This window comes from Molossus molossus, unplaced genomic scaffold (assembly GCF_014108415.1).
Source record: "Molossus molossus isolate mMolMol1 unplaced genomic scaffold, mMolMol1.p scaffold_m16_p_18, whole genome shotgun sequence".
Taxonomy (NCBI): Eukaryota; Metazoa; Chordata; class Mammalia; order Chiroptera; family Molossidae; genus Molossus; species Molossus molossus.
In genome coordinates this window covers 936,138-948,597 of record NW_023425353.1, presented here as the reverse complement: position 1 = coordinate 948,597, position 12,460 = coordinate 936,138, and positions in this window count along the sequence as shown.

The window sequence follows — 12,460 nt, the reverse complement described above, 5'->3', positions numbered from 1 at the left end:
TTGCGATCCTGTGGACAATGTCACCTTTTTCCTTCCTTGACCGCTCAGAGGACTTGGCACCGTGGACAGTCTCTCTGGAAACCTGTCTTCTCCACATCTCATCTGTCTGCCGGTCTCCAGTCCAGACCCACAGCCCAGACCACTCTGCTCAGCTTTGGTTTGTGAATCCAAGTGTGTCCTGCAGCCTGTGCTCAAGTACCAGCTAGTGTCCTGGACTCAACAGGTCTTTTTTATTATTATTAATTTATTTTTGATACAGATGTTCTCCTTTTTCCCCACAGACACCCTTCTTCCTGTGGACTCAACATGTCTTAAACCTGAACTCCTGGACAAGGTAGTGCAGGAGCACCCAGGAGTGGAAAAGAGCCTCGAGTGCAGAGGGAGACGCCGACCACGACGTCCCCTCACCCCTCCCACCCCCTGGGGACTGTCCGCGGGGGCCCTGAGCGACTTTGTCACGCGTGCATGAGGTCACAAGCAGTCAGTAGCGCAGAGGGACAGGCTGAGGGTGAGGCGAGTTCTGAGTGAAGGAAGCCAAGGAGAGATTAAAACCGGCAGTGCTCTGCATTTTCCTGTCACAGCGGATTTTATAAGCCTTCATCTCATCCGAAGTGGCTGCTGCCCGTTGTCTCTACTGCTCGGATTTTCTCCAGAGAGAGTTCCTCACCTGTTTTCTTAAAAACCCACACTATGGTAGCCTCATTAATGCAGATGGCCATGCTGAAGTGTGGACTGATTGGAATGATATGTCCAAGTTTTTCCAATATGGATGGAGATGCACCACTAATGAGAATGCCTATTCAAACCATACCCCGATGGGCAACTGGGACCAGGAAAGATACGACCTAAAGAATATCATGCAGCCCAAACCTTTACCTTCCCAGTTTGGACACTACTTTGAAACAACATACAATATAAGCTACAACAACAAAATGCCACTTTCAAACCATAGATTTAAGCGAGAGCCTCACTGGTTCCCAGGACATCAACCTGAGCTGGATCCTCCTCGATACAAATGCACAGAAAAGTCAGCTTATACAAGTAGCTATTTAAACCTTAAACTGGACATCACTCTGTCTGTGCATAATCATGATAACTGCCTATTTCAGGGTCTAAGATTCTAAGAAAGAATAAGAAGCTTCGGAGAGGAAAAAAGGCGGCGGAGTGAACGGAGCTATACAGACCGTCTCCCAGAACCAAACTGGAATTACAACTAAAACACAGACAAATCGACGGGAAAAACCAACAGAAAAGCAGCTTGGAGGACCATATAACGAGGGACCCTGACTCCATCCCGGTAGGCTTGCGAAGGCGCGAGACCGGGCTGGGAGCCCACGGTTGGCAGCTCGGCAGCAGCCTCAGCTGGGAGCGGCGCCCTCGGGTCACACTCCCAGGCGGCCCCACAGCGCAGCCGGGACAGAGGCTGAAACAGCCACAGCCACTCACCTTGGGCTCCGGCAGAGGGAGGGCGGACTGGACTGGAGCTGTGTCGGGACACTCGGGATCTGGAGCGCGCTCAGAGCTTTGGCTGAGTGCAGCCACTCAGGACATGGCCACATTGCTCCTTCCCAGGGCTCTGAGAGAGGCAGCAGCCCCTCCCTCAGAGATCCAACCCCACCTTGTGGGCCATTGAAGTGCTAATTGAGGCTCACTAAGAACCAGCATCTGCCCCACCCTCGGGAAATCCCCTTGTGCTAAACACCTGAGGGAGCTTTTCAATCAACTGACAACCCAAAACTCATCAAGTAACCTAGACTGCTAGCCTCCAGGCAAAAAGCTAGAGGATAACAGTACCTTTCCTGGGCTGGCAACTTTAACCAGGAAAGTAAGACTTGACAGTGGTGTTCAACGTGGGTCCTCCCTCGCTTATCTAAACACAGGAGAGGGAGCCACAAACAGCAGAACACCAACACCCACAGGGAAAACTTGACAGGCTCCAAAGCCCACAGTGATAGCCAAAATGGTGAAACACAGAAACAGAAGCCAAATGAAAGAGCAAGAGACCTCCACCGAAGATGAGATCAATGTGGAGCAATTAGGCATGTTAACAGAGCTAGAATTCAGAGCCATGATCTTGAGGAAGCTGAACAGCATGAGTAAGGACATAGAGACACTGAAAATAAGCCAATTGGAAATTAAAAACCAACAAGAAGAGATAAAAATGACATATCAGAAATGAAAAACACATTGGAAGGTTTAAAAAGCAGAGTAGGGGAAGCTGAGGACCGGATCAGTGAATTAGAAGACAGGGTAGAAAAAATCAACCAATCAGAAAAACAAAAGGAAAAAACTATTAAAAAACAGGAAGACAGCTTAAGAGAACTATGGGACAACTGGAAACGTAATAATATTCGCATCACAGGAGTCCCCGAAGAAGAAGAAAATGAGCAAGGGATAGAGAATATATTCAAAACAATAGTGAGAGAAAACTTCCCTAATTTGGTGAAGGAAGAAGGCATTCAAGTTCAAGAAGCACAGAGAGTCCCAAGTAAGAAGAACCCAAACAGGCCCACACCAAGACACATAGTAATTAAAATGCCACAAATTAAAGACAAAGAGAGAATCCTAAAAGCAGCAAGAGATAAGCAACAGGTTACCTACAAAGGGAACCCCATAAGGCTCTCAGCTGACTTCTCCCAAGAAACACTACAGGCCAGAAGAGAATGGCATGAAGTAATCAAAGTCATGAAAAACAAGAATCTGAATCCAAGACTACTCTACCCAGCAAGGCGATCATTCAAAATAGAAGATCAAATAAAGAGCTTCCCAGACAAAAAAAGGCTAAGGGAATACATTAGCACCAAACCAGCACTGCAAGAAATGTTAAAAGGACTGCTGTAATTAGCAGTAGAAATGGGAAGAAAAATAGAACCACACTAAACAAAAATGGCAATAAATAAGTACATATCAATAATCACCTTAAACGTAAATGGATTGAATGCTCCCATAAAAAGACACAGAGTAGCTGATTGGATAAGAAAGCATGACTCATCTATATGTTGTTTACAAGAGACCCACCTCTCAACAAAAGACTCACATAGATTGAAAGTGAAGGGATGGAAAAAAAATTTCCAAGCAAATGGAAAGCAAAAAAAAGCTGGGGTAGCAATTCTTATATCTGATAAAATAGATTTCCAAATGAAGACCATAACTAGAGACAAAGACAGCCACTACATAATATTGAAAGGATCTATCCAACAGGAAGATATAACCTTGATAAACATATATGCACCCAATATAGGAGCACCTAAATATATTAAAAATCTTCTGGAGGACTTCCAAGGAGAAATCGACAACAATACAATCATAGCAGGGGACTTCAACACCCCATTGACAGCACTGGATAGATCCTCTAGGCAAAAAATTAGCAAGGAAACAGAGACTCTAAATGAAGCACTAGACCAAATGGATTTAATAGATATCTACAGAGAATTACACCCCAAAACTACAGAATACACATTCTTCTCAAGTACACATGGGACATTCTCAAAGATAGACCACATGGTAGGACACAAACTATATCTCTACAAGTTCAAGAAGATTGAAATCATATCAAGCATCTTCTCAGATCACAATGGCATGAAACTAGAAATCAATTGCAACAAGAACATGCAAAGACATTTCAACACATGGAGGCTAAATAGCATGTTATTAAACAATGAATGGGTCACCGAGGAGATCAAGGAAGAAATTAAAAACTTCCTGGAAACCAATGAAAATGAACACACAACAACACAAAATCTATGGGATGCCGCGAAAGCAGTTCTGAGAGGGAAGTTCATAGCACTACAGGCCTACCTCAAAAAACAAGAAAAATTTCTGATTGTCTAACCTCACAACTTAAAGAATTAGAAAGCAAACAAAAAGAAAACCCTAGAGTAAGTAGAAGGAAGGAAATAGTGAAGATCAGAGCAGAAATAAATGACATAGAGACCAAAAAAACAATTCAAAGGATCAATGAAACAAAGAGCTGGTTTTTCGAAAAGATAAACAAGATTGATGGACCCTTAGCTAGACTCACCAAGAAACAAAGAGAGAGAACCCAAATACACAAAATCAGAAATGAAAGAGGAGAAGTAACAACCAACACCATGGAAATACAAAAGATCATTAACAACTACTATGAACAACTATATGGCAACAAATTCGACAATCTAAGCGAAATGGACAAATTTCTAGAAACACACAGTCTCCCAAAACTATTCCTGGAAGAGATAGACAACTTGAACAGACCAATAACAACTAAGGAAATTGAAGAGGTAATCAAGACTCTCCCAGCAAACAAAAGCCCAGGCCCAGATGGCTTCACGGGGGATTTTTACCGAACATTCAAAAAAGAACTAACACCCATTCTCCTCAAACTATTTCAAAAAATTCAAGAAGAAGAAAGACTTCCAAACACATTCTATGAGGCCAGCATAATTCTTATTCCAAAACCAGAAAAAGACACTACAAAGAAAGAAAATTACAGGCCAATATCCCTGATGAACATAGATGCCAAAATCCTGAACAAAATATTAGCAAATCGGATCCAGAAATACATCAAAAAAATTATTCACCATGACCAAGTGGGATTCATTCCAGGGATGCAAGGCTGGTACAATATTCGCAAATCAATAAACGTGATACACCACATAAACAAAATGAAGAATAAAAACCACATGATCATATCAATAGATGCTGAAAAAGCATTCGACAAAATCCAGCATCCATTTCTGATAAAAACGCTCAGCACTGTAGGAATAGAGGCATCATATCTCGACATAATAAAGGCCATATATGAAAGACCTACTGCCAACATCATACTCAATGGACAGAAACTAAAAACATTTCCATTAAGAATAGGAACAAGACAGGGATGTCCACTTTCGCCACTCTTATTTAACATTGTACTGGAAGTCTTAGCCACAGCAATCAGACAGGAAGGAAAAATAAAAGGGATCCAAATTGGAAAGGAGGAAGTGAAACTGTCATTATTTGCAGATGACATGATATTATACATAGAAAACCCTAAAGACTCCATCAAAAATCTACTAGACTTAATAAACGAATTTGGCAAAGAAGCAGGATACAAAATTAACGTCAAGAAATCGACGGCATTCTTGTACACCAATGATGAACTCACAGAAAGAGAAACTGAAAAAACAATCCCATTTACCATCGCATCAAAAATATTACGATACCTAGGAATAAACTTAACCAAAGAAGTAAAGGACTTATTTGCAGAAAACTACAGGTCATTGAAAAAAGAAATAGAGGAAGATAAAAAAAAGTGGAAGCACATACCCTGTTCATGGATTGGAAGAATTAACATCATTAAAATGTCCATACTACCCAAAGCAATCTATAGATTCAATGCAATCCCCATCAAAATACCAACGACATATTTCATAGAACTAGAACAAATACTTCAAAAGTTCATATGGAACCAAAAAAGACCCCGAATAGCCACAGCAATCTTGAAAAAAAAGAACAAAGTAGGTGGGATCACAATACCAGATATCAGGTTATACTACAAAGCGACTGTAACCAAAACAGCCTGGTACTGGCACAAGAACAGGCATATAGACCAGTGGAACAGAACTGAAAACCCAGAAATGGACCCAAGGCAATATGCTCAATTAATATTTGACAAAGGTGGCAAGAGCATACAGTGGAGTAAAGACAGCCTCTTTAATTAATGATGTTGGGAAAATTGGACAGCTACATGCAAAAAAATGAAACTAGACCATCAACTTACACCATACACAAAAAGAAACTCAAAATGGATAAAAGACTTAAATGTGACCTATGAATCCATAAAAATTCTAGAAGAAAATGTAGGCAACAAAATTTCGGACATCATACGGAGCAGAATTTTCGCTGATACATCACCTAAGGCAACAGAAATAAAGGAGAAAATGAATACATGGGACTACATCAAACTAAAAAGCTTCTGCACAGCAAAAAAAACAACCATCAAAATGGAAAGGCAACCCACTGTATGGGAGAACATCATTGCCAATGATGTATCAGATAAGGGGTTAATTTCCAATATATATAGAGTGCTCATACAACTCCACAAAAGGCAGACAAAGAACCCAATTAAAAAATGGGCAGAGGAGCTGAATAGACACCTCTCCAAACAGGACATACAAATGGCCAAAAGACATATGAAGAAATGCTGAACATCACTAATCATCAAAGAGATGCAAATTAAAACAACAATGAGGTATCACCTCACACCTGTCAGAATGGCCGCCATCAATAAATCATCAAACAACAAGTATTGGTGAGGGTGTGGAGAAAAGGGGACTCTAATACACTGCTGGTGGGAATGCAGACTGGTGCAGCCGCTATGGAAAACAATATGGTGCTACCTCAAAAAATTAAAAATTGAACTTCCATTTGACCCAGTGATCCCACTGCTGGGAATATACCCTAAGAAGCCTGAAACACCAATCAGGAAGAATATATGTACCCCCATGTTCATAGCAGCACTATTTACAATAGCTAAGATCTGGAAACAGCCCAAGTGTCCACCAGTAGATGAATGGATAAAAAAGCTGTGGTACATATACACAATGGAGTACTATGCAGCGGTAAGAAAGAAAGATCTTTTATCTTTTGAGACGACATGGAGGGACCTGGAAAGTATTATCCTAAGTGAAAGAAGCCAAGCAGAAAAAGACAAGTACCACATGATCTCACTTATATACGGAATATAATGAACATAACAGTCTGAGGAATACAGTAGACCCAGAAACATGGAAGTAGGGCACAGACTGACATCCCTCAGAAGAGGGGGTGGGGGGGGGGGGGGTGGGAAGAGATAAACCACAGAACTTATATGCATGTGTGCATGACCAATGGACATGGACAACTAAGCCTGGGACAGGGCGGAGGTGGGGTGGGGTGGGGGGTGCCAATGGAGTAAAAAGGTAAAATATCTGTAACAAAAAAATAAATAAAAAATTCATTAAAAAAAAAAAAAAAAAAAAGAATAAGAAGCTTCATTTTTCCAGAATAGAACATAGGAGAGAGCACATTCTAAGCACAACTAAGAATTTAGCAGACTATAGCACAGTTTCACTCTCTGAATAAATAAAGCACAGAAAATGTTCTGTACCCACTTTTAACGAAGATTTAAATGTCAAATTTAAGTTGATTACATCTATTAGTTATGCATTGGGGGTGTTGTAGCAGGGCATTACAAATCATATTTCTCTCAAATCTACAGCCAGTCTGCTCTCCTGTGCCTTTCATCCAGAGCAGAGTTCAGTATAACTTAGGTAAAGTTTGGCTAGATGCTGTCTGGATATGAGTCTGGTAATTATGGTCAAATAATGTAACTTTAATGTGAACTTAATGAACATTCCTCTTAAGGACTAGAAATAGAAAAATAACTTTTTTATTATTACAGAGAATTTAAAACATACAAAAGCAGACAGAGTATTATAATGAACTCCCATCATCAAAACTTTATGACCAATTTTACTACCCCTGTCTAGTTTCTCTGGTTATTTAAAAATTAATTTTGGAGCATATCTCAGAAATTATATCACTTTATCGATAAATATTTCCATTTATATTTCAAAAAGATATGTCTATCAATTTTTGATTCCCCACAAGGATCATCATAGACACCTATTGATTAAACAAAGCTGAGTATTTAAACCTATAGCAAGGAAGAATATCGGCTTGGCAAAATCTTGGTAATGATTCAAAAGAGAAATATTTGTGTAAGTTATCTTCAGGACTTTGGGATAAGGACTCAGTTTGCTTATGTTAAGGATGGGTCTCTCAAAGTGGGGAATTGGTAAGGATTGAGAAAAGGTTGTTATTAGTTTAGGGTTAGTGAACACAGGGAGGCAACAGTCTTGATTTTAAAATGGCAAACTTCGGGACATCCAGGATGGTGGCAGACTAGGTGGATATTACATTCACCTCCCAGGACCAAACTGGAATTACAACTGAAATATAGAGCAATCAACCTGAATAACCAACTGAAGAATAGCTGAAGAGAAGTCTGAAAACCAAGAATTTACAGAAGAAGCTTCGTTGAGACTGGTAGGAAGGGTGGAGACGTGAAAAGGGCTGTCCTGCCCTGGCTGGAATTGCTGTTGGTTGGGCACTGTCCTGTGCTCCAAAAGGTTGCTGGTTCAATTCCCAGTCAGGGCACGTGCTCCGGTTGTGGGCTCATCCCTGGTAGGGGTGTGCAGGAGGCAGCCAATTGATGTTTCACTCTCACATCAATGTTTCTCTTTCTCCCTCTCCCTTCCTCTCTCTCTCTCTGAAAATCAATACAAAAAAATATTTTTGGAAAAAAAAACAAAAAACAAACCTGAACTCCTCACATCCCCACCCTGTCCGTTTCTCTCCAGGGTCCCCTGGCTTGGGCCTGGAACCACCACCCAACTATCTGTCTAGATCACAGACCGAGAATAGGCTCAGCCCTCTCACCCCCACATCCTTCAGTCAGTCGGTCCTCCCTGAAAAGACCCACCCACTTCTCGCCACCCCCTCTGCCTTCTGTGGCAGCGCCATCATCCAGCAGCAGGACTTCGGCCAACTGCGTCCCAGCTGCCCTCTCGCCTCCCGCCTTGTCCCACTCCAGTCCATCACCCACACCGCAGTCGGAGGTCCTTCTGAACACAGATCTCACGGGCTTGCTTCCTTGTGGTTTTCCATGGCCCTCAGGAAGAATTCAGACCCTTGAGGCGGCACCAAAGGCCAGGTTACCACCAGCTTGCCACCCCAGATTCACTGCCTTTGACCTTCTTCTCTCAGACCTCACACGCCTGCCACACTGGACACTTCTCCATTCTCACTCCGGCTGCTCCCTCTGCCCGAGATGCCCTCCCTCCTGCCTGTCCACTTAGCTCCTCTTGCCCATCCTTCAGGTCTCCTTTTATATCTGTCATCCCCTGCAGGACAACGTCTCCAAGCACCCAACGATAGACCACGGGCCTCTTCCACGCGCCCCTGAAGGTGAATGAATGAATGCATCCGTCAGTCAATAAGATGGTCTAAAAAAAGTGTTCCAGCTCTGGATGAAAGAAAAGATCACACAGGAGGAGAGGTATGAAAACACGTCTAGCCAATAAAGACATTCTTTTTGACATTTATTTTCCAAACAAAAATGTGTTCAGTTGTTACCCTGAGTCAGCTGCGCTATGCTGGACACTGAGACATTACCCGCAAACCAGACACACACACCTTGCCCTTCAGGAAATTACATTCTAGTAACAAGATAGACACTAAATAGACAATTCAGCAAAATTTAATGTGTATTGGCCCTAAGTCTCCTTTTCCAGAGGTGGCTGCACCAATGTACACCCCACTCAATGCGCCTCGCGATTGACAGCTGGCCCTGCACGGAGGTGGGGTCCGCCCTCCCCTCCCTTTGGAGCAGATGGACTTCGCAACAGCTTTGATCAGTAGACTATTGTATAAGTGACACTGGGTGATGTTCAGGTCCATAAAAGCAACACGGTTTCCACCAATCTCTCTCTCCCTCTTTCCGTGCCCCCTTTGAAACCCAGCCCACCCCACTGTGAGGAGCATGAGCCCATGGAGAGACCACGCGTGGGTGTTCTTGCCAACAACTCCAGCCAAGACTTGGGCACACAGACAGCATCGACCTGGCTCCTGTGAACAGAGCAGTGCATGTGAAGCCAGCCCCAAGCCAGGCACTCTCCCAGCTGGTGTGCAGACACTGTGGGCAGTCCAGTTCCCAACCCATGGAATCCATGAGCATAACAAGGGGTTGTTCTACGCGGCTGGGTTTGGGCGCAGTTTGTTCTGCAGCCATGGCAACTGTATTTCCTCTCTAGGCTTTCTTGCAGAAAAGAACAATGGACTTGAAAAAAGAGAGTTAAATGTGATGGTGTCTGTCTTTTGGCTGTGCGGATGCTCGCTGGCTGTGTGACCCTGGGCACACACACCATCACCCACCTCTGGGTGCTTAGTCGTCCTGTCTGTAAAATAAGGGGATGGGGCCAGATGGTCCTAAGACCCTGAGAAGCTTGAAAATTCTACCAACTCATTAATGAGATGACCTCATCAGAACCGTGTCTCTTGGTATGGCAAGAAGTAAACTTTTTAATTGACAATAGTGATTTAAACATTTTTTTCCTAAGAGATGAACTTAACAAAAGCCAAGAGAAAAACAAAGGCTTCCTCTCATACACATGTCATGAAGGGAGAGAGGGTCTGACCCAGCAAACCACTGGGAATGGAAATGCTGTTAAAATGAATGTTATCCCTCCCTCTGCCTCCCTCAACTCACACCAGCTGGGGGGGGGGGGGGGGGTGACTGGAGTGCGGTGAAGTTTTAGTTGATTTATTACAGAATGGTCATCTCCTCCAGCCACTGCAGTAATGACACACACTGAGTGTTCAGGCAGGTCTGTCCCACCCCAGGGCCCCTCATCCTGAGTGATAAGGACTCCATTCCTTCCCTGGGAGATGACCTCCCCTTCTGGTATCCTGCTCAATTAGGAAGCTATGAGCCCAGTGACAAGACGCCTGTCTGCTCAAAGCTTTGGGAAATCCCCAAGGGGCTAACCTGGTCCACAGAGGCACAGGGAAGGAGAGTCGACAGCCTGTAATTAGTATAATGACCTGTTCCGAGTCTGCCTGTCTGTGATTCCCCAGCTTGCTCGTTGGTCCACGCATTCACTCACTCAGGCAGCAGATGTTTGCCCAGTGCTGTGACGTGCCACCCTGGTGACTGCCTGCCCCAGGAGCCAGGAATCTGAGTGCCAACGACGGAGAAGGCAGTGCTCCCAGGGCTGTGGGAAGAGTGGGGGCAGCCCCTGGCACGCGAAGAGCTCGACAATAAAGCCCACGGAGGAGCGCGGAGGGAGACAGGAGCGGTGGCGAGGCCCGACCAGCGTGGCTTGCTCAGAACCCCGGATCCAGGCTTGCCTGAAGCCAACTCTAAACTTGGGCCGAAAAAAGTCTCTGCTTGCTTCATCCAGCGTGGCCTGTTCATCGCATGCCCAGGTAACACAAGTGGCGAATGAGGCAGAGCCCAGTGGGCCCCTCTGGAGCCCCCGCCAAAAAGGGAGCGGTGCCGACCAAAAAGGGTAGGAGTGACCCGCGTCCAGGGCAGAGGATGCGCAGACCACGCAGAGCCAGTGCCAGCTGGCGAGGGTCCGAGAAGGGCCCTGCCGTTCCAGTGCAGACTGCGAGAGAAGCAGCTGTTTCCAGGGGAGACGCCAGCGTTACCCCGACCTCAGCGACACCGCAGGGACTTGGTCCTCAGGAAGCCCTGGATCTCATTCTTCTCCGACGTCCCGCACCCTTGCATGCCCATTCTTCCAACACTCCGGCTCGCTCAAAAGCTGCCCAAATCGCCAATTTCCCCACACTCTTGTAAACGCCTCCAGTTCTGGAGAAAGACGGATCTCTGTCGTGTTCATAAGTGTTTTCTGTCTTACAGCCTTGGCCTCTGTGTGCACAGGGCAATCAGGCCGGGGCTGAGGCAGAGGAGGGGTGCAGAGAACCCCATCTGCCGCCCGGCAGGGAGAGGGCTGTACCTGGGAAGACCTGGGACAGGCCGAACATGCTTTTGCAGATAGGAAAACCACTCACTATTGTCCAGGGTGCACGCATTCTTTCTGACTGGTGTTTCGGGATTCTTGGGGTATAGTCCCAAAATTGGAATCTCTGGGCCAAAAGGAATTCCATTTTTAACTTCTTGAGAAAACTCCACAGTTTCCCACAGCGGCTGCGCGGTCTGCATTCCCACCAGCAGTGCCCAGGCTCCCTTTCTCCACATTGCAACAGCCAAGATCTGGACACAGCCCAAGTGCCCATCAGCAGAGGAGCGGATAAAAAAGCCGTGGTACATTTACACAATGGAGTACTACTCGACCATAAACAAGAAGGAAATTCTAACTTTTGTGACCACATGGGTGGACCTGAAGAGTATTATGCTAAGAAAGATAAGCCAGTCAGAGAAAGACAGTACCTCTACATATGTGAAACCTAACGAACAAGGTGAACTGATGAACAAATGGAAACAGAGGCAAGGACACATGGAACAGGCTGACAGCTGTCAGAGGGGACCGGGTTGGGGGACTGGGTGAAGGGATTAACCAAAAAGCATGTATACATGACACATAGACACAGACAACTGTGTGTGATAGCCAGGGGAGGGGGTGGAAGTGGGCGAAGGGGGCGAGTGGGGCCCGAAAGAGACTTTGCTTGGAGCACTAGGCACCCCATGCAGTGTGCAGACAATCTTTCGATGAGTTGTACACTTGAAATCTGTGTGGTTTTATGAACCAGTATCACCCCAATATATTCAATTTTTTAAAAAGGAAGAACCAGGAGCATTCCCTGGTAACCTGCCCAGGTGTGTTTGTTCTCGGGCATCCTCTGAATCAGAAGGGAGAAACACTCAAGGGTCCTGGGTCCCAGGGCCAGAGCACTCCTCCCTTAGCCACTGGGTCTCAAACAAGGCTCTAAG